The sequence below is a fragment of the Podarcis pityusensis genome (assembly GCF_964106645.2).
Source record: "Podarcis pityusensis genome assembly, chromosome: 5".
Lineage (NCBI taxonomy): Eukaryota > Metazoa > Chordata > Lepidosauria > Squamata > Lacertidae > Podarcis > Podarcis pityusensis.
Genome location: NC_138032.1, coordinates 82472532 through 82484943, shown reverse-complemented (window position 1 = coordinate 82484943; position 12412 = coordinate 82472532).

The window sequence follows — 12412 nt, the reverse complement described above, 5'->3', positions numbered from 1 at the left end:
CTGCCCTCGGTGTCCACATTTCCCCCAAATCCCATGACATCCTCCACTGGACATCCTTGGAAGCAGGTCAAAATGGAGAGGCTACTTTCTGTGTTCCCAGCCACTGTTAGTCCTGCTTTTGAAAAACATGAAGTCTTTCTACTTTTAAAGAAACCAATATGGATTTTTTAAAAAAAGGTAAATGGAGTGTACTGATCTCGGATGCTTGGTAACCAACCTCCTATGCTTCAATCTGAGTTCCAGGGAAGACACTGTGTGGTTAACATCTCCTATGGAGCTTTTCAAATTAGGAAGTTCAGACAGCCAAGAAGTCTTCTGAATAGGGATAGGAGAGAAATGCAATTTTTGCATGTTAATGAGAAAATACCAAATTCGCACTGCTCAAATGAGTATTTGAACTAAGTCGGGTAAAAGCCACCTTCCTTCCTTAGATGGAGTTTAGATGGTCTGCCTCTGATGAAAGTAGTCCAGGTAGCTAATTGGAAAGTTATTTATGGGATAGTTCTATTCTGAAAGAGCTGTCATGTTCAGACCAACTGAACTATCATGAAAGGGGCTCAGGAGGTAGACTGGAGATGAAACTAAGGATGTTTGCTTATTTATTTCATTCTTCTCAGGGGTTCAGAACCCTAGATTCACTAGGTGGTGCTGTTGGTCTTTATCATGGGTGAGGTGCAAATAATGTTGTTGTTGTTGTTGTTGTTGTTGTTGTTGTTGTTGTTGTTGTTACAGGACTCCTCTCTTGTGGCCTTCATACATACCTGAAATTCCTTTTTGCTTCTCCAAGCCTTTTCTTGACTTTCCTGGGAACTCCACTGGTAACATTTATTTTTTTAAAAAGTTAAACGACTGAATTGTCATATTAGTAACTTTAAAAACTGCCTTCACTGGAAACTGTCTTCTGGGAGCTTGCTCCAAAAGCCAGAATGAAGGATTTTGGTAGATCAATCACCTGCTTTTAAAATGGCCCATTAATTTATTTAATTGCTTATTGTTTAAAAGGGTCTGTTAATTCATCAAATTTAAATAAATATGCACGTCACTAAAAAAGAAAATCAAGAGTCTTTTTTGACATATTGGTATGAAAATTTAACATGCAATAAAGAAATTACCATTGGCTGCAAGAAAAAAAGCTTTATTACACTTAAATAATGGGGCCACGCTTGCCTCAAAAAAGGAACATTTGTACAGTAAACTATCTTCTACACACACTCTCACTTCTCTCTATGCTCCATCCAGCCTAAAACTTCCTATCTACATTTCCTGTCTGATTTGATGAAGATGATGGACTTTTCAGAGCTAGCCGACCTGACTGGAAGAGTCCACGACCAGAAGGAGGAGGCGTACCAGGAGGAATGGATGAAATTCAAAGACTATTTAGTTAAATATACTAAGATAACTTAATTGGAAAAACTTGCAAATACCAGATAGGCTTAGGATTTTAATGTGATGTTAGAGAATAATATGTTTAAAGTCAAAATGAAAACAAAGAAAGATGTTAAGTGGCCAAGTTAATTTTATGAGAAAATTGGTTTTGGAAAACTCTTACAATGATATACACTGAAATTCAACCAGGGGGATTTGAGGAAGTCACTTAACAATGTTACCAAGATTGGATCAAGTACAGTTAAGATGTATGTATGTTTGTTTGTTTAAAATTTTTGGAAAATCAATAAAAAAATTGGGAAAAAAACCAAAAACATTTCCTGCCTGATTTGTAGGCAGCAGCGAAACAACCGGCTCTGGCACCGGGAGTGACGTACATCCGGGGGCATGGCTGGCGTGTGTCCCAGGGGGTGTAGTGCGCCACCCGCAGGGGATGTGGCATGCATTGGGGGGTGTATGGCAAGCGGTGCATGTCCCGGGGTGGGGGAAGCTGTGATGTGACCCCCCCATGGCACCCGGGGCTCCCCGCTCCCCCTGCCCCCACCTTCATCCGCCAGTGCTTGTAGGTTTTGCATTCCAATTCCATGCAAGGCTCCTGGGAAGCCCTATTCCAGGGATGCTGTGTGGTTTTAAAAGTGGCTGTCCTATAGGGGCACATATTCAAAACAGTGTTCACAGATCAAGCTGAAAGCAACTTCTTGATTAACAATGTTAGATTTTTGCATTTCAGAAATTGCTAATGGCTTTTGCGGCTGCTTTTAAAAAACATGTCCCCAGCAATAAGGCTGGCAAACTCTTTGAAAGACAAAATTCTGAAACCTAAGCAATGCCTGGAGAGTAGATCCCACCACTAAATACTACATTCATCTATGTTCATTTAAGGGGTCAAACTATTATTATAATTCTCTTACTGCCGAGCCATAAGGGTAGCTCAAGCAAGTGACACCCCCCCCACACACACATATGCAACCTAATTTTTAGGAGAGTAACAAAATCTTGTGTGTGGAGACAACCACACCCTGTGAAGACATGTGACTAATCAAATTCTGAATCCCAAGTGAATGAGCTTTCATAGGAGGAGAGAAGAGTTTGCAGGAAAATATGGCTCTTACCTGAAAAGTCGTGACTATGTGTATGTGGTTAACTCTACAGAGAGAAGATTATCCCTTTGAGATAGCCCCTTGAACAGTGCTTTGCATATTATTTCCTGGTTGGACAGGATACCTAAATTGGGCTTTCATTGTTTTGCTCAGCCTCTTAATTGACACCTAAGCGATACCCATTTTTGTCTAAAGAGAACCTGTGTCTGTGGATTGGAGACACAGAGTCTATGCATTTAGCGATCTTTGGACAGCCAAATGGCTTCATTGTTATCTTTATTATGATCCAACCTTCCTTTTTTAAAATTATCTTTTAATGTGAAAATATGACGAGCGGAAGAAAAGGATGAAATAAAATTAAAGCAGAAAGCAGAAAACATCTGGGGGGGGGGGGATATATACAAATGATACCAATAGCAGAACACCCTCAGTTCACATTGTGGATACAGTGACCATCAGTATATGAATCTTAAATGAAACATATAATTTAAGGAGATCACACACATTCCTCCTTTTCTTTTTCTGCCTCACACACCGCATGCATCTTTCTCTCTGCCTAAGTACACCTCTTGTAGTAACACACGAAGAGATCACACTTGAACACCCCATACACATACAAAAGCCCCTCCATGGACAAAAGGGGTGCCTGCCAGCCACCTCAAATATCCCCCCACCCTGAATACAGGAGGACCATCAATGTGGTACCCAGAGATGCTGGGTTTGTGATCCCTGACCAGGTAAGTAGCAGATAATATGTTCACAGATTAAATGATATATTCAAGGTGGACAAAAAGAATGGTTTTTGTACTGAAATCTCTAAATTTGAAAAAGAGCTGCTAGAGAATAAAACAAAATTACTTTCAAAAATGTATAAACTAATACTAGAATGGTCTACAAAAGACGAACAGGTCAAATCAGTAATGATACACTGGGCAAGAGACTTGGGGTATAATATGCAACTTAGAGCATGGGAGAAGTTATGAAATTGGGATTTAAAGTTCACCGCATGTTACAAGTTATAATAATAATAATAAAATTATAAAATTATATTTATATCCCGCCCTTCCCAGCCAAAGCTGGGCTCAGAGCGACTAACAGCAGTAAAAATAGCACAATTTACATTGAAAGAAAATTATATGAAAATGATGTGCCGATGGTATATAACTCCTAGCAAATTAGCAAAAATGTATAAAATGGGGTCAAATGTATGCTGGAAATGTAAGAAAAAAGAAGGCACTTTATCATATGTGGTGGAAATGAAAGGTAGTAAAAAATTTCTGGGAAATAATATACAATGAGTTGAAAAAAATGTTTAAAACAATCTTTTCTTAAAAAACCCCCGAAGCCTTCCTTTTAGGAATTCTAGGTGCCGAAATCCCAAGGGAGCAGAAAAGACTATTTATGTATGTGATCACGACTGCGCAGGTGTTATTGGCCTAGAAATGAAAAGAAGATAAAATCCTTACCAGAGAAGGATGGCAGATCAAGTTGATGGATTATGCTGAAATGGCCAAAATGACCAGAAGAATCAGAAATCAGGAAGACCAAAATTTTAATAAGGAATGGGGAAAAATTCTAACATATCTTAAAAACCATTGTAAACAGTTAAAACTGTTAGTAGGATTGGAATATCACTTGTAGTCTAATGGTGAATTTTGGACACAATGGAGAGGTAAATGATTTGGATTATCATAAATGATGCAGGAGGAAATGATTAACAATAGGACCCACAAAGGGTAGGAGGGCAGTCCAAGAGATTCCTTGGAATCTTGTTTTTATGTTGTATGTTGGATAATGTGACTGTAAAATTTTAATTTGAAAAACCAAATAAATTTTTTTTTCCAAAAAGGGAATGTGTTCACAAAGCTGTGTACACAGATCTCCAGATGTTATGGTGCTACAATTCTCTCCCCCACCCCTGACCATTTTTTTGGAGGTCCAACCACATATTGGAAGGCAACAGGCTCTCCATTTGTGGATAACCCTGCTTAGAAAATAAGCCGTGTGAAGGCAAGGCATCTGCAACAATCAATGGCATTTCATGGACCATGACAGCAGTTGGTTTCTTTCAGCTGCAGGTTGTAGTCTCCTTAGATCTATTATGTGCTTAGCGCAGTCTTTTGAGTCAGCAGAAATGTAACAAGCTGGTCTGGGTTGTTTTATTTGTACAGCCATGCAAATTGCTCTCTCTAATAACCTAAGTGTTCACTGCAGTGAAGGTTGATTTGCTAATTTGCTCTCAACCCTGGAGAACCCATAAAATTTTATTATTGCAGTCATGATTTCAAAACCTATACCACGGCATTCCTTCTTACAGTTTTGCACATTCCAAAAACATGCAGCATTCGTTTCTGTTTTTTTAAAAAACACACAGAGACAGTGTGTTTTTTTAAAAAACAGAAGCAGAAATTCATACCCAAACTGCACTCAATCTGTGCTAAAGCTTGTGAGGGCACCTATTGACATCTTTAGTTTGGCTATAAAAATGAAATTGCTGTTATTCAAATGGCTACACTGAGTACCACAATAAATGGATGGGAATGTTCGGTCTGAATATGCAAAGGAAGTATGTTAGGAACAATTTCATGTCAACTCTACCCTTGGTCCTTTCCCAGTGAATTGACTACTGTCATTTCTATTTGGCTGGCAGTAATGCTGCAAATCAGTTTACAGTTCTGTGCCCTTATGCATATTGCTATTAAAGCTGAATGCCATCTGGTGTGCCTTTAGAAATATACTCTCTTTCCCCCCTACTTAGAATACCTTATAAGAGTTGAGTGCTGTGATAAGAAATGGGCTCCTGCATGTATCCCAGTGACATACCCTCTGGTGAAAATTGTTGTTGTTGTTTAGTCGTGTCCAACTCCTCATGACCCCATGGACCAGAGCATGCCAGGCACTCCTGTCTTCCACTGCCTCCCGCAGTTTGGTCAAACTCATGTTGGTAGCTTTGAGAACACTGTCCAACTATCTCGTCCTCTGTTGTCCCTTTCTCCTTGTGCCCTCAATCTTTTCCAGCATCAGGGTCTTTTCCAGGGAGTCTTCTCTTCTCATGAGGTGGCCAAAGTATTGAAGCCTCAACTTCAGGATCTGTCCTTCCAGTGAGAACTCAGGGCTGATTTCCCTCAGAATGGATACGTTTGATATTCTTATAGTCCATGTGACTCTCAAGAGTCTCCTCCAGCACCATAATTCAAAAGCATCAATTCTTTGGTGATCAGCCTTCTTTATGGTCCAGCTCTCACTTCCATACATCACTACTGGGAAACTAGGGATGTCCTATTCCATAATGATGGTGGTGGTGGTGGTGATGATGATGATTTTATTTATACCCCACTCATCTGGCTGGGTTGCCCAACCACTCTGGGCAGCTTCCAATATATATAAAAACATAATAAAACATTAAACATTTAAAAAAACGTTCCTATACAGGTGTATTTAGGTGTCTTTTAAAGGTTGTATAGTTACTTATTTGCTTGGCTTGGGGAGTTGCAAAACTCCATACCCTTCAACATTTCTCTGATAAAAATGGGGACATCCCATTCTATCATCATCCTCCTCATCATCATCATTTTATCATTTATAAATTGCAGCTTCTAACTTACATAAAAACATAATATAACTTTAAGCATTAAACATTAAGCATTAAACATCACAATACCATACAAGGCTGCCGTCAGATGTCTTCTAAAGGTTGTATAGTTACTTGTCTCCTTGGCTCAGGGGCCACGTAACTCCATACCCTCCAACATTTCTCCGATGAAAATAGGGATGTCCTAAGGAAAAGCGGGACATTCCAAGATGAAATCAGAAGCCAATACAGCTTCTGTAAATCTGGGAGTGTAAAATAGGGACACCTGGAGGGTCTGCTTTGATCACATGTTATAAGGTAAACAACCTTAAGGTAAACACGTTACCTTATAAGGTAAACAACCCAGTGACTGTAAATAAGTTTTCTGGTTCTCAGGGTGTGTTCAAAACAGCCTTCCAAAAACAAAAGGCAAGGGGAATAAAATGGGCCGGGCTGTGAGGATGACCTGTTTGCTACCTGCAGCGAACACATTTTCATTCTGAGCATGCAGCTGTCTCCATGTGCAGAACACAGCATTTTGCAGTTTGGAGGCCTCACTGCTAGTTCATCAGTGGCTGTGGCTGCTGATAAATGACAGGGAATAGATGCAGATCAAATGGTAGTGGTAAGCATCTGATAGCCTCCCTGACTAAATAGCGAGGAATTTGAACCAGTGACCTAGAAACTGAAGAATGCTTGTGTGTATCAGTTCCTCATACATGACCCACCTACAGTCCTCTTTGTGTTTACCTAAACTGTCATCTTTAGGGATGCTTTTAAAAGGTTAAAGAAATGCAGATTCACTCCAAAGACTTAAATGCTTGTGTTATGGCTAATAATAATAATAATAATAGATTGTTGTTTGTGCCTAAAGCAACAAAACACCTCTGCATCAAGGGAACAGAATTCTGGGATGTATATAGATGGTGTGCAGTTGAGAAACTTGCAAAATTCTGCTTATTATGCATTTCCCAAAAGTTGCTATGCTTGTTGTTTTGCATAATTAATGCTAGTTTTGCTAGGCATTAGGAGAGTCACTTAAGCCCTGCCACAGCTATGGGAAATCTATGGGAAGTTTTGAGATTTCAGCAGATATTGCCCGTACATAGAAACTTATTTTATTAACGATGAATACTGAAATTACCAAGAACCTGAATTTTGTGCCCAGGGTAGTGCTATGTGCCTTTTTTTAGTGAACACATGGAATCGTGACTTTTAAATCTGGCATCCAGGGGCATCCTTACTCAAAGAAGCCCCCTGAGAAATTTGGCAAATCACATCAAAATTGTTTTGCATGCTCTTCAAATTCCTACAGATGTTCTGTCTCAGTAGAACACTCCAAATTCACCTCCATCCTCTATCAGATTTAGAGGTGAGCCCAAATGACTCTCTGCATCTTTGTACATGGATGTTATAAAGTTTGTTTAACTAGATTATTTGTAGAAATAAAGAGAGGAAGAACTGGGAGGCCTCAAGGGCATCATTCAGGGGCAGGATGAGAAGCTGAAAAATGCCTTAGGTATCATCTAAAGTTAAGCACTTTCTAGTCCAATTGAGTTCGATGGGAGAGCTTTTTAAAAAAAGCTTAATTCTCTCATTTAAATCAGTTTGGCTGGGTATCTGCCTTGTAGCAAAATGGAAATCGGTGCACACATTCACAACATAACTGTACATTTCAAGTTCAATTACTGGGAACAAGGGGCACAGGGTCCTGAGAATCCACCGTTTCCTCAACATACCCCAACACACACCCTACTTCTGTCCTCTCCTCTGGTACACAGCAGTCTTGGGGCAGATATGCAAAACTTCTTTTGCAGACATCAGGATGAAAAGTCTTCACTGAGTAGAGGAAGTTGGGAAATTACTGCGCTGTACCACTGAATATCAGTCTTCAGTACAAATATAGCATGCCAACTATTGAACACTGCAAAAGATCGGTCGTCAGATATCCAGGAGAGAGAATAAAATGTCACTGGGTGTCAAACAGATATTTTATACCAAATATTTTATAACAAACAATGTTTTATAATAATTATTTGGGAAATAGTCGTGTTTTATGAACACTTTCTCTCCTAGCCCTACCAGGAGTTGATAGGGATTGAACCTGGAATCTTCCACGTGTAAAGTAGATGCTCTAACCTCAAGCTCTTGTCCCTCCCCTAGTATTTTGCCTAATATACACATTTCTGCAAGCAATTCCCTCCAATGTAGTGCATTTTTTTAAAAAAAAAAATACTTTACAGATAGATACATTTCACAGGTTTTACAATCATTTTGACATTTTAAAACTTGACTTCCTTCCCCCGCTTTCTGTGGTTCCTTAAATTTATTTTTAATATCTTCTCCATATCCAAATTAACTTACTCATTTATTTATCTTCTTTAAATATATACTCTTATATAACGGCAGGTTATTACAATAATCCTGCCAGTGTTTTTATCTGTTTACGATTTATCTGTAAATATTCAACGAACCATTTCCATTCTTTTGAAAAAGTTTGTTATCTTGATTTCTTATTCTCCCGGTAAGTTTCGCCATTTCTGCATATTCCTTAAGTTTTTGTATCCATTCTTCCTTTGCTAGGACTTCTTTCCATTTTTTTTTAAATCATCTTTATTGAATTAAAATACAAATATATATATACATACATAAAGATAAAAAAGAAAGGATTAAGACAAGAAAAGAAAGAGGGGGAAAATATACATACAAAACAAGAATTTGCATTATTATACAATCGTTCATTGAATTTCTTTCCATTTTTGGGTAAGTAGCATACTTGCGACTGTAGTCACATACATGAATAAGTTTCTATACAATTTAGGTAGTTCTGTTCTTATAATTCCCAATGGGTTTTTTTTTTACAAAGGTTATTTGAAACATCCTTTTCATTTCATTGTATATTATTTCCCAACGCATTTTTAAATATTAGTTTCACTACTATTTTCATTTGTATGCACACTTTCCCCAACACATGGATTTTTGCGCACATTCTGGGTTGGCTCGCATTGCAAAATTCAGACAAGGGCAACTTTCAAAGGGTTGCAGTTTGAATTTGCATTGCAATTCAGGATGTGCAAATTAGGTAGATTCACATTAAAATGCAAAGCGAGCCAAATCCTCCTCACTGCCCCATCTCTAATCCCAACTATGAGGATGCCAGTCTTCATAAATATCATACTGGAGCACTTTTCTATTTTCTGCCACCAAACCTGTCCAGCAAAACCTTTGTGGTTCCATGTTTGGGTCACTTTGCAGCATTTCTGAATGCCAGCTTGTCAACCCTGTGAGTGATCTGTTTCCTTCCGTCGCGGGATCTTTACTGCAAATCATGGCATTTTCATTCTGTAGGGCTTCTCTCCTGCAGGCTAGCGGCTGGCCCAACATTAAGCGAATGCTTACTTTAATGTCGAAAATCAGTAATGTATGCAGCTACATTGACCTAACATGACCTAGCAGAAGTAAGAACAGTTTTTAATGGCCAGTGGGACCTTGCAGGTTATGTTCCTTCAGCAGCACTAGTATGTTAAAGAAACTTCTGTCATGATTTTTCTTTGCCCTGCAGCTGATTACATTTTGGTCTGTAATAAAGTGCCCCGCAGGGTAAGTAATATCAATTATAGACACCCCTCCCTCCCAGACAATAAAGATTTGTTTCTCATACAGCCATGCCATTTTACTTAATCAAGCCTATGCAAAGGATTCAAGCTGGATCAAAGCGAGGCAACTTGTTCAGTACACAGAGCCAAATGAGAAATATATTGTGTGGGCGATGTTGTTCATAACTTATTTTGTTTCAAGTTGGGGCAGTAGGTCATGAGATGGCCTTCACACCAAAGAGAGGGGGTAGGAACGCCATATTGTGGTTCCAAGCCAAGTGGCTGTGGCATGAAGTTTGAAGATTTCTCCGAATCAGGGGTCATCAACCTTTTAGAGTCGGTGGGCACATTTGGAATTTTTAGAAATTGCCATGGGCACCAGTCAAAAAATGGCTTCCATGGGAGCATGGCATAATATGAAATGGCTGGTTTTTTGTGGGGGAGGGGTAGCATAACACAAAATAGTTTCCACATCTATAGAAGCAGAAAAATGAGAGTTCAAGATAGCAAACTTTTTTTTATAAAAGAATGGAAATGGTTTATTGAATATTTACAGATGAATTGTAAACAGATAAGAACATTGGCAGGATTATTGTAATAACCTGCAATTTCATAAGAGTATATATTTTTTAAAAATGAATAAATGAGCAAATTCAGTTAATCTGGATATGCAGAAGGTATTAAAAATAAATTTAAGGAACCGCAGAAAGAGGGGGAAGGAAGTCAAGTTTCGAAATGTCAAAACGATTGTAAAATCAGTGAAATTTATGAACCTGAAAAGTATAAATATTTTTTTTAAAAAAAGAAAGAAAGGAAAAAAAGAAAATGAGATGGGACCAGTGTGCCCTGCCATCAATGGAGAAAACAGAATGGAAACCACTCTTCAAAATAAACAAACCAACTAAGTAAGAATCAAATCAAGTATTGCAAAGGTGGTATTGCAGAAGTATTGTGCATGATTAACTTATTGTTACAAGAGAGGAACTGGCTTAGAAGGCTTTATCTAGGTAGTTATCATGACAAATAAATAGAACTTCTGTCTTCAGAAGCAGAATATTTGCAAATACCAGCAAGTAAGTCACTTTGAGCTTTTGTGTTGTTGGTTTTTTGTGTGTGTTTTTTTAGTAAGCAACAAACAAATGTTAATTAATTAATAATAGAAGAAGATACCAGAGAGAAGAATCTGACCCAGTGGACCCAATCCCGTTTTCCACCCCTGCTTTTTTCCTTCAGTTTGACAAGGTTGCCACAAATTTTTGAAGCCCGTCAGCAGGAATGTTCAGCCAGTGTCTTGTATCTGCATCTCAAGCTGTGTACACACCATGCATTTAAAGCACACCCCCCAAAAAAATCCTGGGAACTGTGCTGTCTTAGGACTGCTGGAAATTACAGTTCTGTGGTGGGTAATCTACATTTCCCAGGATTCTTAGGGTGGGTGTGTTTGCTTTAAATTTATGATGTGTATACAGTCCAGGTTGTCTGCACATGTGTCCAGCTGCTTATGAGGAAGTTGATTTTTAAAACCACCACGTTGGCATTCCCTGAAGTGATGTTTTGTTCACATGTTATTCTTGCCATTTTCACCTTGGGGACAGTTTTCTCCCCATGCATCATAGGCAATGGGTTCACCTGTAGGCCTTTAATACAAGTCACTGGTGGCAGGCTGAACATGCATAGAAGAACATGCCAAATGGGGAGCAAGTTTCTCACATGCCCTGTGAATGTGGGTGCACAATTATTTTATTTACCAAAACTATGTTTTTCTCTCCAGCATTCTGCACATGTGGCTGACCAGAGCATTTCCCTGTAGCATCCTCCTCCTGCCACTTTCCTCAGGTTGCTTGCATCACTGAGTTATTTTTATATATTGATTCTGGGGAGAGAGTATTGACTGCTTGTTTCAATCCGGTCCAGCGCAGCTGGATGTAACAATTTAACTCTGTTAAGGCAGAGATGGGCAAACTCCCACTGTGACAGCCAGCCATTGATTAACATCAAATACTCACAGCCTTTAATGCCATTCAAGACCCAGCCTCCTACGTTATTAGCCGGTGTATGGCTCAGGAAACACAAGGATATAAATCCAATTCTGCTGTTGACCTCCCCCGGTGAAATATACCACAATCTGTCTGCAGCTGAGGCTTAAGACGTGCCATTGTCGAGAGCAATTTCTTAATGCAGTTTGTTGAACCACCCTCTGCGGATCTCACTTTCATTTTGTCGATCGCCATGCAAATGGCTGAGAGCAAAGCCGCAGAGGCCCCACTCTCTTCCTTAACAGAGCACAATTGGTGGCATTACTGGAGAGGCACTCGGCTTGGCCTCCTGGCAAGTATGATAATCATAAGGGAATTTCCATCCCATTTTCTTTTCATGAGATTATGCGCCAGAATAAATGCAACCCCATTAGTAAAGGGGACTAACCTTCTGTTGCAGGCAGAACGAGAACGGGTAAAAGGAGGCTTCCTGGGCTTGATATTTAGCCTGCCCTAGTTTACCATTTCATAGGTGGGAAAGATACTAGAGGCTCATAAAAGATTGCCGGGTTCCACTACATCTCTTGGCTTCTCAGGCTGACACTGTTTACATCATGCTTATGTTTGCAGGAAGCCTATTTTGGCATTCAGCAACATTGAAATTTAAATGATAACAATATGCTGTTTTCCCCTCCTCACATCTAGTTGTTGTTGTTACTACTACTACTATTCTTATTATTATTATTATTATGCTGCCCATCTGACTCGGGTGCCCCAGACACT